Raw genomic sequence first — 15,229 nt, 5'->3', positions numbered from 1 at the left:
ATAGACTATGGACTTCAAACATCTTCACCCATTTTGTTGAAAATCTTGCATAGCTAGCACATATAAAGTAGAGGTAACAAATTAAAAAATATGCAATGATTATGATGAATGCATATCGTTCATGTTATGTTCTATGTAATTTGTAGCATATGTATCATGCAATTTGTAGATAACTTAAGATAAATGATTTACATATGTAGGAAATGATATCCCTTTGATGAGGATCCTACAAAGTGACATGGATCAAGAGGTATAAGTTTATTAGATACTTTATTTCTCTTTACCTTTAACATCAAATTTAAGCCAACTTCATCAATATTTGCCACATTTTATCGTAATTTATTTTTCTCCTTCAACTATATCTCTCATTTGATGGGCTACATGTACCAAACAAGAGGTAATTGTTAGATCTATCTTCCTTGAGTGGGGCAAACACAGAAATAGAAGAGGATAGTGAGACATGTAGTAGGTCTACAAAAGAGAGATAAACTAGATGTGAAATGATTGAAAGGTATTTACAATGATTAATACAAGGTCATTTGAGGCAATTAGAAATGAGCCCTATGTTCATCCATGATGCAAGAGCATCTTGGGTTTCCTTTCCATCCTGTACTTTGATCTTTCTACCAATGTCTATCGAGTTCTTAGTTGTTGCCAAGTTCCTTTGGTTTCTGAGTGAAATATTTGGATGCCGAGTCATTCTTAGTTGTTGTCAAGTTCCTTTGGTTGTTGAGTGAATTCTTTGGATGCTGAGTGAATCCTTTGGTTTTTGATTAATTTTCTTTCATTGTTGAGTGATGGACAATATCGAGTTTGTAGTTGCTGCCGAGTGATTCCTTTGGATGCTGAGCATGTGTGGATGTTGAGTGCTAGTTTTCATTTGCCAAGTTATTTGTGTCTGGTTCTAGTTTGGGCCAACTCTACTTGCATTTAATTTCTATTAGGTAGCTAATATTTGTAAAGAGCTGACTTGTGGCCATTCTATGTTCTACAATCTTCTATAATCCATTTCACCAAGTATTTAAGAAAATCTAAGGTTAGGCTGTAGTGAGTTAGGAAGAGGGAGATAGAAGTGAGGGATCAGATTGCAAAAAGAAAATAGGTTCTTCAAAGTGAGAATTTGAAGATTGTAATTTGTATTGGCCGTAACCTCGAAGGTCTTACAACTAGTCATGTATGAAGATATTTTGATGAATCAATAAAATTATTTTACTCTTATTCTTCCTTTGGTTATTGTTCTTTGTGTTTGCTTCTATTGTGTTAACTCTTGTAGGGTGGTTCAAAGAGCTGGGTGTGCCATTGGCCCTAGTAGTCCCTGTCTTTCCTTGTGTTAGTCCAAGCTAATGTGAGAAAGTGTTTTACTTTGGCATTCTACATAAATCGGGTTTGTCATTTTTTTTAGACATGATCCAAGAGGAATACTAGTAAAGTATAATGTGATTGAAGATGAAGATACCAAAGAAGTGGAAGATGAAGTAGGTGATAATCACAAATGACAATTAGTGGATGATGAAGAAAAAGAAGAAGATTATGATGATGATGATGATGGTGATGATGATGATGGTGATGATGATACTGGTGATATCAATGATGGTGATGATAATGATGACAATGATGATGATGATGATAATGATGATCATGGAGATGATGATGATGATGATGATGATGATGATGAGGGTGATGATGATGAAATGGATGAAAAAGGTGATCAATGACATGATCAATGGAAATGTATGAGGTATGATGAATGAAATGTAAGAGGTATTAATGTATTTATTGAAATTTGTTTTATTTTTCATATGTTTTTATGATTAATATATTTCATGTTCAATTCTAATATCATTATATAACTATTTCATTGTGTTCAATTCTAATGATAACATCATAGGTGATTTATGATACACATGTTGCAAATATGTGCTACAATTGTCAATTGTTGGTGTTGATTACTTATATTATATATTTTTATGCATGATTCTCACCCTTCATGGAAATAGACTAAGAACTATAGACATCTTCTCCCATTTTGTTGAAGATCTTGCATAGTTAGCACATATGAAGTGGAGGTAATGAATTAAAAAATATACAATGGTTATGATGAATGGATATTGTTCATGTTATGTTCTATGTAATTTGTAGCATATGTATCGTGCAATTTGTAGATCACTTAGGATAAATGATTTACATATGCAGGAAATGATACCCCTTTGATGAGGATCCTACAAAGTGACATGGATCAAGAGGTATAAGTTTATTAGATGCTTGCTTTCTCTTTACCTTTAACATCAAATTTAGGCTGAATTCATCAATATTAGCCACATTTTACATAAAATAGTTTTCTCCTTCAATTGTATCTCTCATTTGATGGGCTACAAGTACCACAAAATAGGTATTTGTTAGATCTATCTTCCTCAAGTGGGGGAATGTAGGAATAGAAGAGGATAGTGAGATATGTAATAGGTCTACAAGAGAGAGATAAACTAGAGGTGAAAATATTAGATGGTATTTATAATGCTTATATGATAATGTATTTATAATGCTTAATGAAAGGTCATTTAGGCCAGTTGGAAATGTGCCCTATGTTCATCCAAGCCAATGTGAGCAAGTGTTTTACTTTGGCATCCTACATAAATTGGGTTTGTCATTTGTTGTTAAAAATGATTCAAGAGGAATACAGGTAAAGTATAATGTGACTAAATATGAAGATACCAAAGAAGTGGAAGATGAAGTAGGTGATGGTCACAAATGACAATTAGTGGATGATGAAGAAAAGGAAGAAGATGATAATGATGATGGTGATGATGCTCATGATGATGGTGATGATTCTACTGGTGATAGTAGTGATGGTGATGATGATTATGACAATGAAAATGATAGTAATGATGATCATGCAAATGATAATGATGATGATGATGAGGAGGAGGAGGAGGAGATGGATGAAGAAGGTGATCAATGACATGATCAATGGAAATGTATGAGTTATGATGAATGAAATGTAAGAGGTATTGATGTATTTATTGAAATTTGTTTAATTTTTCATATGCTTTTGTGATTAATATATTTCATGTTCAATTCTAATATCATTATATAATTATTTCATTGTGTTCAATTCTAATGATAACACCGTAGGTGATTTATGATACATATGTTGAAAATATGTGCTACGATTGTCAATTGTTGGTGTTGATTACCTATATTATATATTTTTATGCATGATTCTCACCCTTTGTTGAAACAGACTAAGGACTATAGACATATTCAGCCATTTTGTTGAAGATCTTGCATAGCTAGCACATATAAAGTAAAGGTAACAAATTAAAAAATATACAATGATTATGATGAATGCATATTGTTCATGTTATGTTCTATGTAATTTGTAGCATATGTATCATGAAATTTGTAGATAACTCAAGATAAATGATTTACATATGTAGGAAATGATACCCCTTAGTTGAGAATCCTACAAAGTGACATGGATCAAGAGGTATAAGTTTATTAGATGCTTTTTTTCTTTTTACCTTTAACATCAAGTTTAGGCTGACTTCATCAATATTAGCCACATTTTATAATAAAATGTTTTGATCCTTCAATTGTATCTCTCATTTGATGAGCTACAGGTACCACAAAATAGGTATTTGTTGGACCTATCTTCCACGAGTGGGGGAAATGCGAGAATAGAAGAGGATAGTGAGACATGTAGTAGGTCTACAAAAGAGAGATAAACTAGAGGTGAAAAGATTAGAAGAAAATTCAATAAATTTATGTAAGTTTTCATTGTGCAAGGGGGTTCATGTTCTTATGATGTTGAGACAAAAGGAGACATCAAGGTTCCCTTGAGGTAAACACATCTTAAGAAAGAATGGGCACCCAAGGAATTACCTCTAATTAACATTGATTTTTGTGCTAATGAGAGGATATATTGCATAGCTCCATCACTATTACATGGTTTGGATGTATTTTCCATGGATGACATAATGGTCAACTATAACAAAGTTGTTTAATTGATGGATTATGTAGGACCTTGTTACAATTACAATAACTGGATGTAGATAGTTCAATATAAAAGAAGTGTATGTAGGTATGTACTATCAACAAATTATCTACAATAAAAAGAAAATGATCAAAGTAAAAGACTTGCTAGGTACATTGATGGAAGGCCAAAAGAAATAGGGAACATTGGAGGCTTTATAAATAGTATGGCTCAACTAATAAGCAACCCAATTGCATTTTCAAGGTGCATGAGGGAAATTTTGTTTTTGTATGTGTGATAAAATTGATTAGTGCAAGGGAAGAGTTGCTAATAGATTATAATTTGAATTGCAGAGATACAAACAAAGTTACTATCATGGGACTAGTAAGTACTACATATATGAAATTTAAACTAATAACCTTTAATTAATAACTCCAATATACAATATATCATTTTATTAATAATTTTTTTGCTAAGTCATCTATTGCTTTCATTACACTAATATTTTTATATTTATTCTTTGTCACAGTTCAACGTCGATGCATTGGATGATAAAGGTAGGGTTGTTCCTCCTACCCCTTCTTCAGAATAGGTAAACCTTTCTATAAAAAATGGTGAAATTATAATCGTACAAAATCTTATATTATTATATTATTTTCAATAGGGTTTTGGACGTATTTTGATTGTTTTACTAATGTTTATGTCACAATTTGATGCTTAGGGAAAAACAATGGAACTAGTTACGCAAGAAAAATTAGTTTCTAATATGGGGACCATAATATTATGCAATGATGGCATGACATATATCACTGACCCTATACGCATGTGTAGAAAGAGCCTAAAAAATTCATTCTATAAATTCTTGTGCTTGTGATGGATCCAAATCCAACTAAGGAGAAATAGATGAGGAGAAATGAATTGTGTTGGAGAGCACGTTATCTATAAGTAAGTAGTCATTAATCTTTAGCTAGTACAATAGTTCATTAAAATTTTATATTTCATACTAATTTATGGATCATGAGCTAAAATATGTATATGTTCTTACATGATTCTTTTAGGCATCATCGAGTTGTTGGACATGATGCTCAGGTACTAGTGTAGTTCCTTCATGTATGTGATTTCCATTTTCAACCATCACAAGGGAAATCATCAAAATTAGCATTCACCATGCTTATCTATTGTAGTCCATTAATAGTAGAAATTGCACCATTATTTTCTTCATGATTATTATTGACAGTTTTACAAGAAAGGTGAAGTATATTACCATTATCATGTTTTTTTCTTTATATTTTAAAGAGACAAGACATTGTATATATGATTGTTTTTTAGATCATGATTATGTGCATAGGCCTCCTTCGATGAGGTTGACCACCACTCTGATATTTCCTACTATAAGATCAACAACAAGGAGCATGCAAACATCCATGTCTGCTCTGACTAGAGCTGGTAAATCCTTGTTTTGCTATATTTTGTTATGTGTTAAATATAATTTGATTTGCACTTTCTTGGGTTCATTTCATCATAGTCATTGATTAACTTTGTGTAGTGAAAGATACACCTTCATGATAGAACAAAGACTAGTATTTGTGATAATTTACCATCATTTCCTAGATGAGATCGTATTACTAGTACTGGATCGTTGGAGGCAGTATTGTTTTTGGCCAAGAAATATATGATTCCATTCAAAGTGTCTAAGATTCCATGTACTTTAAAATTTTTATTACGCAAAGTTTAATTCTAGTTCTCTTATTCATAACACATTTTGGACTAATGATCCCATGATATTTTTGTAGGAAATATTGTTTTTTATGAAAATCTTTATGATATAACATTGAAGCTATTTAGGCCCACTTTACATAAAAGGTATGTAGCTTCATATAATTGGTTGAATATTTTTCCTTTCATCCATTTATTATAATACATTCAAGGTACACATCTTGAGCTAATTTTTTCATCTTTTTTTCTTTTTTTGGTTCAAGAGTGGAATGACCAAGCTCCCAAATTAAAAGATCATCTCATAAAACCTCTAGAGGATCTCTTTGGTCAAAATATTGTTGATAGAGCCAAAATTCTTCAGAAATCTTGCAAACATCTAAAGACTATGAGGGACCAATACAAAAGGGCTCTAAAGGACAACCCAAAATATGAGCATCCTCCTATGGTTCCAGAGATGGAGTGGAATGAAATCATTGAAGATGCAAAAGGCAAAAGACTCAAAGCTAAATGAATTCAACCACTACTCAAAAAAAATAGGCATGTGATAGAATTAATGTAAATATGTAGAAATTAGTGATCTTTATATTTATATAATCTAACATATTTAAAACTTTTCTAGTATAGGTTGTAGGAGACATCAAAGGTTACACATGCTAGAAAAGAAAAGGTTGGCTAACAACATCTTGGCTTTGGTGGATATATAAAACTTCATGCATGACTTGTAAGCAGCAATACATGAAATTTTGTATCAATTTTTTTATTATATAAAATTATAAACAAGAAATAAATTCAATATTGATGATATTATGAAAAAAATCCAAGGCTTTGAATTTAATCTAGCACCCATGGAAGAGGACAAAAAAATTGGCTTCAAGTGGCCAAAGATAATATTTTGGTACATTAGTTCACACATAGGTAAATAGGCCCAAGGAACAAGAACTCAAATTGAATACTTGAGAAATAATCTATTTGATGTTAATTTCAAACAATGATAATAATGTGCATGGCATTTCACTTCAACCTTCTAATTTTGGCATATATCCTACACATGACGAAGGCCCTGATTTGCATCACATTGATACAGGTATATATTAATTTTCTATTGAAAATTAATTATATAATTATTAATTAAAAAAATTACATCTTAAATTTCAATTGGTGTAACCTTTTTGTGAATATTTTAGACCATGCAAAACATCATGGTGATGAAGTGAAGCTTGATGTTAGTGTTGAGCATGTTGAGGTTGGGTCTAAACAAAATGTGATTGTAGATGATGTGGCACTCTCAAGTAAAGAAAAATCCATGTTTTGTTCTTTTGATTAATGAAGTACTTAAAAAATGTTTTGAATTAAACCCATTTATTTCTTATTGCAATAGACCCCCCTTTGGCACATCAGCCTCATGCTAAGAAAAAGATGAGGAAGCATCATGTCATAATTTCAAAACCATAAAAGGAGGATAATGCCAAAGATATTCTTGATATTACTATTTTCCTTTTCCTTCAAAAACCAAAGAAAAAACCAAAGAAGAAATTATTGTTATAATCCTTGTTTGATGATGCAAGAACATTGTCTTACTAAATGTGTTGATGAATTATTGATGAATGTTTCTTATTAATGAATTTTATGCCATGTTATTGAATATTGTTATGTGATTATAATGATTGATGTGTTCATGAATTATTGATGAATGATATGTATTAATAAATTTTATGTTGTGTTAATGAATGTTATGTGATTATAACGATGCAATCTTATAGTTTCTAAATGGATGAATGAATGAATGAAATTTTTAATTACATGTTAATGGAGGATTTAGAGTGATTATTGGGGGAGGGGGAAGGGGCTAAATGATCTTACACCTTCACATGGTTTGCCTTGTTAAGTAGAGAATATTAAAGTATTCTTCATACCAAGTGAAACTTAAACTAAACTAATCAACACTTTCCCAAAGAGATATTGTTGTTATACTTATTAACCAATCTCCTCACTCTTGAGAAGAGTAGTTGTATATCCCCATAACCCCCACCTTGAGTCAATCTATAAATATTGTTGTATTTTTCATGGACTTATTTCCTTTGTTTGAGATATTTCACAACTGCCCACCTTCACCTTATCAAACAAACAAGTAATTGGGCCTTGGCTGTTTGACAATGGGGTTAGAATATGTTCTTTGAATCCATCTATGGTCACATTTTTATTGAAATAACCTTCTTCAATGAAACTAATTCCTATAAATGATCTTTGTATTCTACTTCATCGAAGTACTTAATCTTATCAAAGTGACCTCTTTGTTGTCTTGATAATGGTTACTATAGCAGACATACTACCTCAAAGTTTAATTGAAGACAAAACTTCATCAAAGTCCCTATTGCTAGATCCACATTCCACATGGTGTATCAACAAAATTTTCAGCTCTGACCATAATATTTTTTCCATTTTGATGAAGTAAACTATATAATTTGAACTAGTCTTCAATCTCATTGAATCTTATAATTTTATCAAAGTTTCACAATCCATGTAACTAGTTAGTTGTATGTCATACCTAGTCTTTGGTGGGGCCATAATACTTTTCATTGCATCTTTCAATGATGTTGTTCACTTTGTTGATAGTCTCCTTACATTTCACCATAGATTCAAATCTTATTGAAGTTCAAGTAGATCAAATAACTTGTTAATTTGTTTAAAGTATTAAACTTTATCAAATTTCTTCCTTTCCTTGTATACATGATTACAAAATTTATATCTAATGATATTTTATGATTACAAAATCGATCTATGAAATTGAGTTATTAAAGTAGCTTGCTTAGTGAGCTGGAATGTGTTTCATTTGACAATATTTTATTTCAATTCATCTCCAATTTACTACTCTAGTTTCTATTCTATCAAATCCATCTAGCTAATCTTAGTTTGGAACATGATTCCTATTGCACTAAATTATGTTAATAATGTTTATAATTCATTTTGTAGCTATTTCTCAAGATGTATATTGTAAACCAAATTTATTGTACTATTATTTTAATTACATTGATATAACATATCCACATTGGTATATTCATTTAAGGATTTGGATAAACTTGATTAACATATTCCTACTCCAAATAAATAGCTATTTTTTATCCTAAACATTATTTGAGGAATGATTCCCTACAACTAAAATAGGCTTCTCTTAGAGAAAAGGTTATAACTACTTCAATGTATTTTTTAAATCTATCTTGATTTGTGTAACTATGAGATTCTTGTTGGTTATATGACTTTGTATCTTGGCGTAATGTTTGAAGTGAATTATTTATAAATTAGTTCAAGGATGAAGAAAATATAGAAAATAATTTGGAATGGCCATGGAAAGATTGAACATTATCTTGACAATTTGGGCTTGTATGGTTCTTATAAGGTATGATACTTGCTAGCCAAAACCCCAGAGTTGTATGATCACAATACTTGACTAGATTCTAAATTACATAGCCAAATAGCCCACAATTCTCGACCTAACTCCAAAACACTTTATAAAAAATATTTGAACCATAATTCTATAAAGATATCTTCTATTAGGTGGTTACCAATAGATATAATTGATCCATATCTAACAAGCAACCACCACCATATATTGATCTTTAATATCATTCTATATCTCAGCTAAAGCTTCACCAATGTCTACCAATTTGGCTGCAATACTATATAACAACTAGCTCTCCTTCAAGACTACCATGTGCTTGAAAGTGCCCAAATTATTTTTGAAAAAACTAACTCTTCCTCCTAGTTTTGTTGCCACTAACTTTTTTTTTACATGAGTAGTCCACCTCATGTTGATCACTTGTGTCTTATCCTCAGGGTATTGACCAGGAACCTGCCTTTTAGATAAGATTGTAGGTGCCTAAAAATTATGTGTTATTTAGTCATCAGGAAGATGTCCCTCATCACGTGCAGCTATGATTCATGAAGATAGAGCATGACTTTTTCACAGCCTGGCTTAAGTTGTCGATCTGATTTATGATCCGACTTACCAATCATGTGAGCTAAATCATTGACTTGTGAAAAGGAATCAAATAAACATGTTTTTACATATGTGATAAGTAGTTGGAAAGCCAAACTCTCTACCAACATCCTCCCCATCCTCAAATCGATTTCATCTCATGGCATGAAATTATTCTGAGATTAGCAGAAAATGGATTTCCTGAAATGGCTTTGAAGTCTCTGAAGAAAATAAAGCTGGTTGGTGTAAAGCCAAATTTCATTCCATACTAGTCTTCTTCCATCCATGGCAGAAATGGAGGCTTAGAAATAGGGTGTGCGAATTCCCAAATCACACACTCAATGCTCATCTCTCTTCCCAAACTCAAAGCTTGAACTCCCTACATAACGATCTTCATATCTTTTATTTTTTCTTTTAAATTTTTTGAGCATTCAAATTCATTTTGGAACTTTATTCTTGAAAGAGAATAACGAGCAAGACCTCCCATTGATGTGATTCTTGGTGACAAATTCATTTTGGAACTTTATTCTTGAAAGAGAATAACGAGCAAGACCTCCCATTGATGTGATTCTTGGTGATCCTCCTGATGATTGGAATGTTTGGTGAAAGGTTGGCATCCAAGAGTAATTTTGGCTTTGTTATGAGTTAAATCTGTATCTCTTGTATTTACTCAATTTCTTGGTTTTATTTTTCTCCTATGTATTGTGGATGAATGGTTGCCTTTTCACTTAATCACTTGTCTAGCTTGAACTCCCTACATAACGATCTTCATATCTTCTATTCTTTTCTTTAAATTTTTTGAGCATTCAAATTCATTTTTTTGGAACTTTATTCTTTGAAGAGAATAGCGAGCAAGACCTCCCATTGATGTGATTCTTGTGACCCTCCTGATGATTAGAATGTTTCGTAAAAGGTTTGCATCCAAGAGTAATTTTGGTTTTGTTATGAGTTGAATCTGTTTCTCTTGCATTTACTCAATTTCTTGGTTTTGTTTTTCTCCTATGTATTATGGATGAATGGTTGCCTTTTCACTTAATCACTTGGCTAGATATGGCAATTTTACAATGCATCAAATCTCAATGATCAAATTCACAGAATTCCATCTGGCATTTTAAAAAAAATCAATAATTATTTTTATTTGCAATTCAATCTAGGCTGAACCCCAAACACAAAAATGTAGAATAGAAGAAAGAAGATATTGTAGAGATCAAATACCATTCTAGTACTTCAATTTTTGGGTTTACAATAGAAGTCTACTGCACACAAAATCAGGAAAAAAGAAAACTTTCATGAATATGCAACCTTTAACTCCCTTCTGAAATAAGAAGACTTAATGAAAATAAATTGTATGTTTATAAATGTTATAGCATCAGTCAAAGTAATACACTCATTACATTGAGTATTTATATTCATGATCTATATGAACATTGTTTTATGCCTTATATTATTGATAAGAATTATATATATATATATATATATATATATATATATATATATATATATATATATATATATATATATATATATATATATTATATATTATATAATAATATTACATATATGCTTAAACGTGAGTTATACATCTAGTTAACTAAAGATGATTAACTATAAGAACATGTCTCTTCTTCTCTTCTCATATTTATATGAGATCCAAATCTGTATTTGGAAATCATCAATCGCATTGACAATGTTACTACATTTGCAGAAACGATCTTACAAAAACAACATGGTATCAGTGTCAAATTGCAAAGGTAAAGAATTGAAACTAACGAAGAAATCAAGAATCACCTTGCAACGAAAGCTAAGAAATGAAGTAAGATTGTTGTTATATCGTATATAATGAATCACAGAAAGATATAAACGCAGTGTCCTCTATTATTTGATAGATAGATCAGTATTTGTGACTGTGGTAAAAAATAAAAATGATAAGAATAGATGTTGTGCAGAACGGATTCATTATGAATTAATAAAAACAGAGTAATTTATAGTCTTGATTCTGAAGTATTGAAACTGGAGTGATGCTGCATATACGACGTTGAAGTAGCTAAAGATCCGTATGCAAGAAGTGTTGAAGAATGAGCAAAGGGTGATGAAAATCTGCTAATCAATACAAGCAAGATAGTTAATTGAAAAGAGGCCGATAAAATATATTCGAAGGTCAATTAATGCTGTCAAAGAAAGTTAAAATCCAGATCGAAAGGATACTGCCAGGAATTGAAAAATTCATGAGATGGAAACTATCATGATCACAGCTTGTATATATACAGAGTTTGATGAGTTAAGAAAAACCTGATAGACAGAGATGGAAACGAGTGTTGGATCAAATTCATAAAGAATGTAATTGCAATATTGAGATCGATTATATCAGAAAATGTAAATGGCGAACTGGAAGACGTTGGTATTATTGGAAGTCAACAACGCCAGTCTTATTGGAAGATGCTGACTTCGACCATATAAAAACCTCTGCAACACATTTTTAAAGTCTGTAGATGAAAGCGGCAGTTACTCAATACACCGATAACTAGAATAAATAAATAAGTTACTGATAATACAAGAAGATACAGATTTATTCCCAGTCAGAAATGAAAAACGATTAATAGAGAGAGACGTCAAACCTAGAATTGCCATGGAAATAATAATTCATCAATACTCGATGACACATCAGAGAAGCTTGGGTGTTGACTTATGATGGACTTTTAAATAATCATTTTAATAGCAGTGGAAACTACAAAGCCACGTTAGCATATATAAGAGAAGCGGCTATATTTGAGACTACCACGGGTGAAAATATTTATATTTAAATGACATGAGGATTCTTAGTGACGGAAGTCGATCATAGTAAAAATGGTGATGGAAAACATGACATATCAAAAGAGATTACACGTGGATGCAAATACCATTCACAACAAAAGCACCGTCAGTACTGAATCGTTTAATGAGACGTTCGGACCAAATATTTGATCCTATATGCAATGCTTGGCTAATGAATACAGACAGAAACACTGAGATATATTATCAACCGGGCTATGATGATAAGTGGCCGATGTTATATTAGAATCTCTAATGTAGGTCACAACAAAAGCACCGTCAGTACTAAATCGCTTAATGAGACATTTGGACCAAATATTTGATGCTGTATGCAATGCTTGGCTAATGAATACGGACGACAACACTCAGATATTTTATCAACCGGTCTATGATGAGAAGTGGACGATGTTATATTAGCATCTCTAATGTAGGCCACAAAGGATTCAAGGGTGGAAAAGGCACCGATCCCTTTGAGGTAAGTACATACTTGTACTAAGTTTCTTGAAATTGTTATTATTATAATGGGTGCATCCTGTGTGTCATCATTAATAATTATATTGTAGTTATACTATATGAGAGAATATAACTAAAAATATATGGTGATTATATATGTATATAAAGTAAAATATTTATTTTTAATGAATATAAGTGAAATTGGTCACTTTATATTTTTATGTGTTATTAATAAAGAAAGTAATATGTTAAAATAGTTCATAGTATATATATAGAAAATGGAAGATATATGTTCAAAACTTCAAAATATATATATTTATCTATATTATATTGGGATGATATATTATTATATTGAATTATTATTAAAATGATTTTATATCATTATGCAAAATTGTTGAATATCCTTGAATATTATTCTATCATTTAAATTTTATATTTATTTGATCTATACTATGTTGGAAATTATAGAACAATTAATATGAGTTAAATGTGAATCATGATAATATTAATAAGAAATATAATTATGTTGTAGGAGCTAGTTCGCCTTGATCTTTTCCTCCAAGAATGTTCTTGCAAGCAAATGAGGATTAATATTAGATTCTGAGAGTCTAAGACTTTGTTAAAGATAAGTTTATTTTAGAAGCTTATAAGATTTATGTTCAGATGGATTCTAACACATCCATCAGAGAGAGCAAATAGAGGATATGGTTTCGTCAATTGTCGGTGATATTGATCGTATTGATTTAGAGGGAGTAAACCAGCATTGTGATGAAATCTCTAGTGATCGATAAATTGTAATAGTAAAGAGCACTGTAATTCATGCAACTATGTGAGTGGGCCTACCCCTTGTGTACATCATTAGAAAGTTCCGACTTTAATTAAGCTATCTACAAGTCTCTCTTTGATAAATGAAACTTGACATATGAGTTATAGAGTTGAATCCAAGTGGGACAATCATACTAAATCAAGATATTGGTGTATTGTGGATGAGTTTTTGTTAGCTTCTACTATTAAGCTTAATTTTTTGGAGCTTCAATGAATGAAAAGAGTAAGTTGGAACTTAGAAAAAAGTTGTCAAGTTTAGTGTGATGTAAAAGTGTTAAATGATATAAGAGTGGGAATCTTACATTGTCTGGGGGAATAATAGGGAATGTTTCATTCCCACTTGAATCATCCTTAGAAAAGGAGATATTTCATGACCCTCATGGATAGATAAGTACTTGTATTTTTAATATTTATCTATTCATCTATTTGTAATTCTATAAATACTATAAGTGTTATTTGATTTGATCTTTTTCTTTATGTTTGAGGATATTCTTATAGGAAAAGAAGGTTGGTACTTTACATATGCTACCAAATATTGTGCAAATTCAATCTAATGATAGTAGCTCCAAAGACCCTAATGATCAATATAGATAAACTGAGGCTCTTGAAGAAAACATTCTTGATGATTGAGATTATGAGATTCTTCTACATTAAGAGGGAGTATGACACTTCTTCTAAGACAATGCAAGAGCTTAGAAGATTGATTCTCAAAGGGAGTCTAGAAATACATGTGGGTGACTGGATGATGTGATGGGCCTACTCCTATGTATATCATGAGGAAGTGATGATTTATCCTTGGGTGAAGAGCATTTCTAAGGAAGTAACTAGAGGACCTAACTTCCTAGGATCGATGTTCAGAGGGAGAAATTTTGAGATACAATCCTTTGTGGATGATATCTTCTCTATGAGGAGAAGTTCTAAGAGAATTTTCTTATAATGTGCTCTCCTCTATGAGAGATAAATATGAGGTGAAAGCCTTTGTACCACCCTTTGACTAGGTTCATGGTGGTTACTATTTCACATATGATATGTAATGAAAGGTGAGTTTTTCGTTGACATATAAATAGAAGGTAACCGTTATAAGATGACAATTTTATAAATGGTAGACCTATTATCATGGTTCTTTGGGCTAGATTTTGCCAGACACCATGATAATGAAAAGACAGAAGGTAATCTTTGTATGATGACGATCTTGCAAATGATAGGCCTGTTATTATGATAGTTTTTGTTGTAGATACAACAGAAGTCATTGATAACGAAAGCATTATGATTACTCTATATATTGTTTTAGAAAATTAGAGATCATAATATATGTTATGATAGCATTCATAACATTGTGATTGTAGTTATTTGACAAGTCACTATTTTAGAGTGTTGAAGTTGGATAATATGTTGTGTATAGAATCCTTAATATTGATATCTCATAAAATGTTTTTGTCACTTCTCCCTTGCTAAGAGGGAGTGTTGAAATATAGCATAAGTCA

Source organism: Cupressus sempervirens, chromosome 6 (genome assembly GCF_028749045.1).
Source record: "Cupressus sempervirens isolate cs-2001-9-10 chromosome 6, ASM2874904v1, whole genome shotgun sequence".
Taxonomy (NCBI): Eukaryota; Viridiplantae; Streptophyta; class Pinopsida; order Cupressales; family Cupressaceae; genus Cupressus; species Cupressus sempervirens.
The sequence above is the reverse complement of the archived record's forward strand: the minus strand, read 5'-3'. Positions refer to the sequence as shown.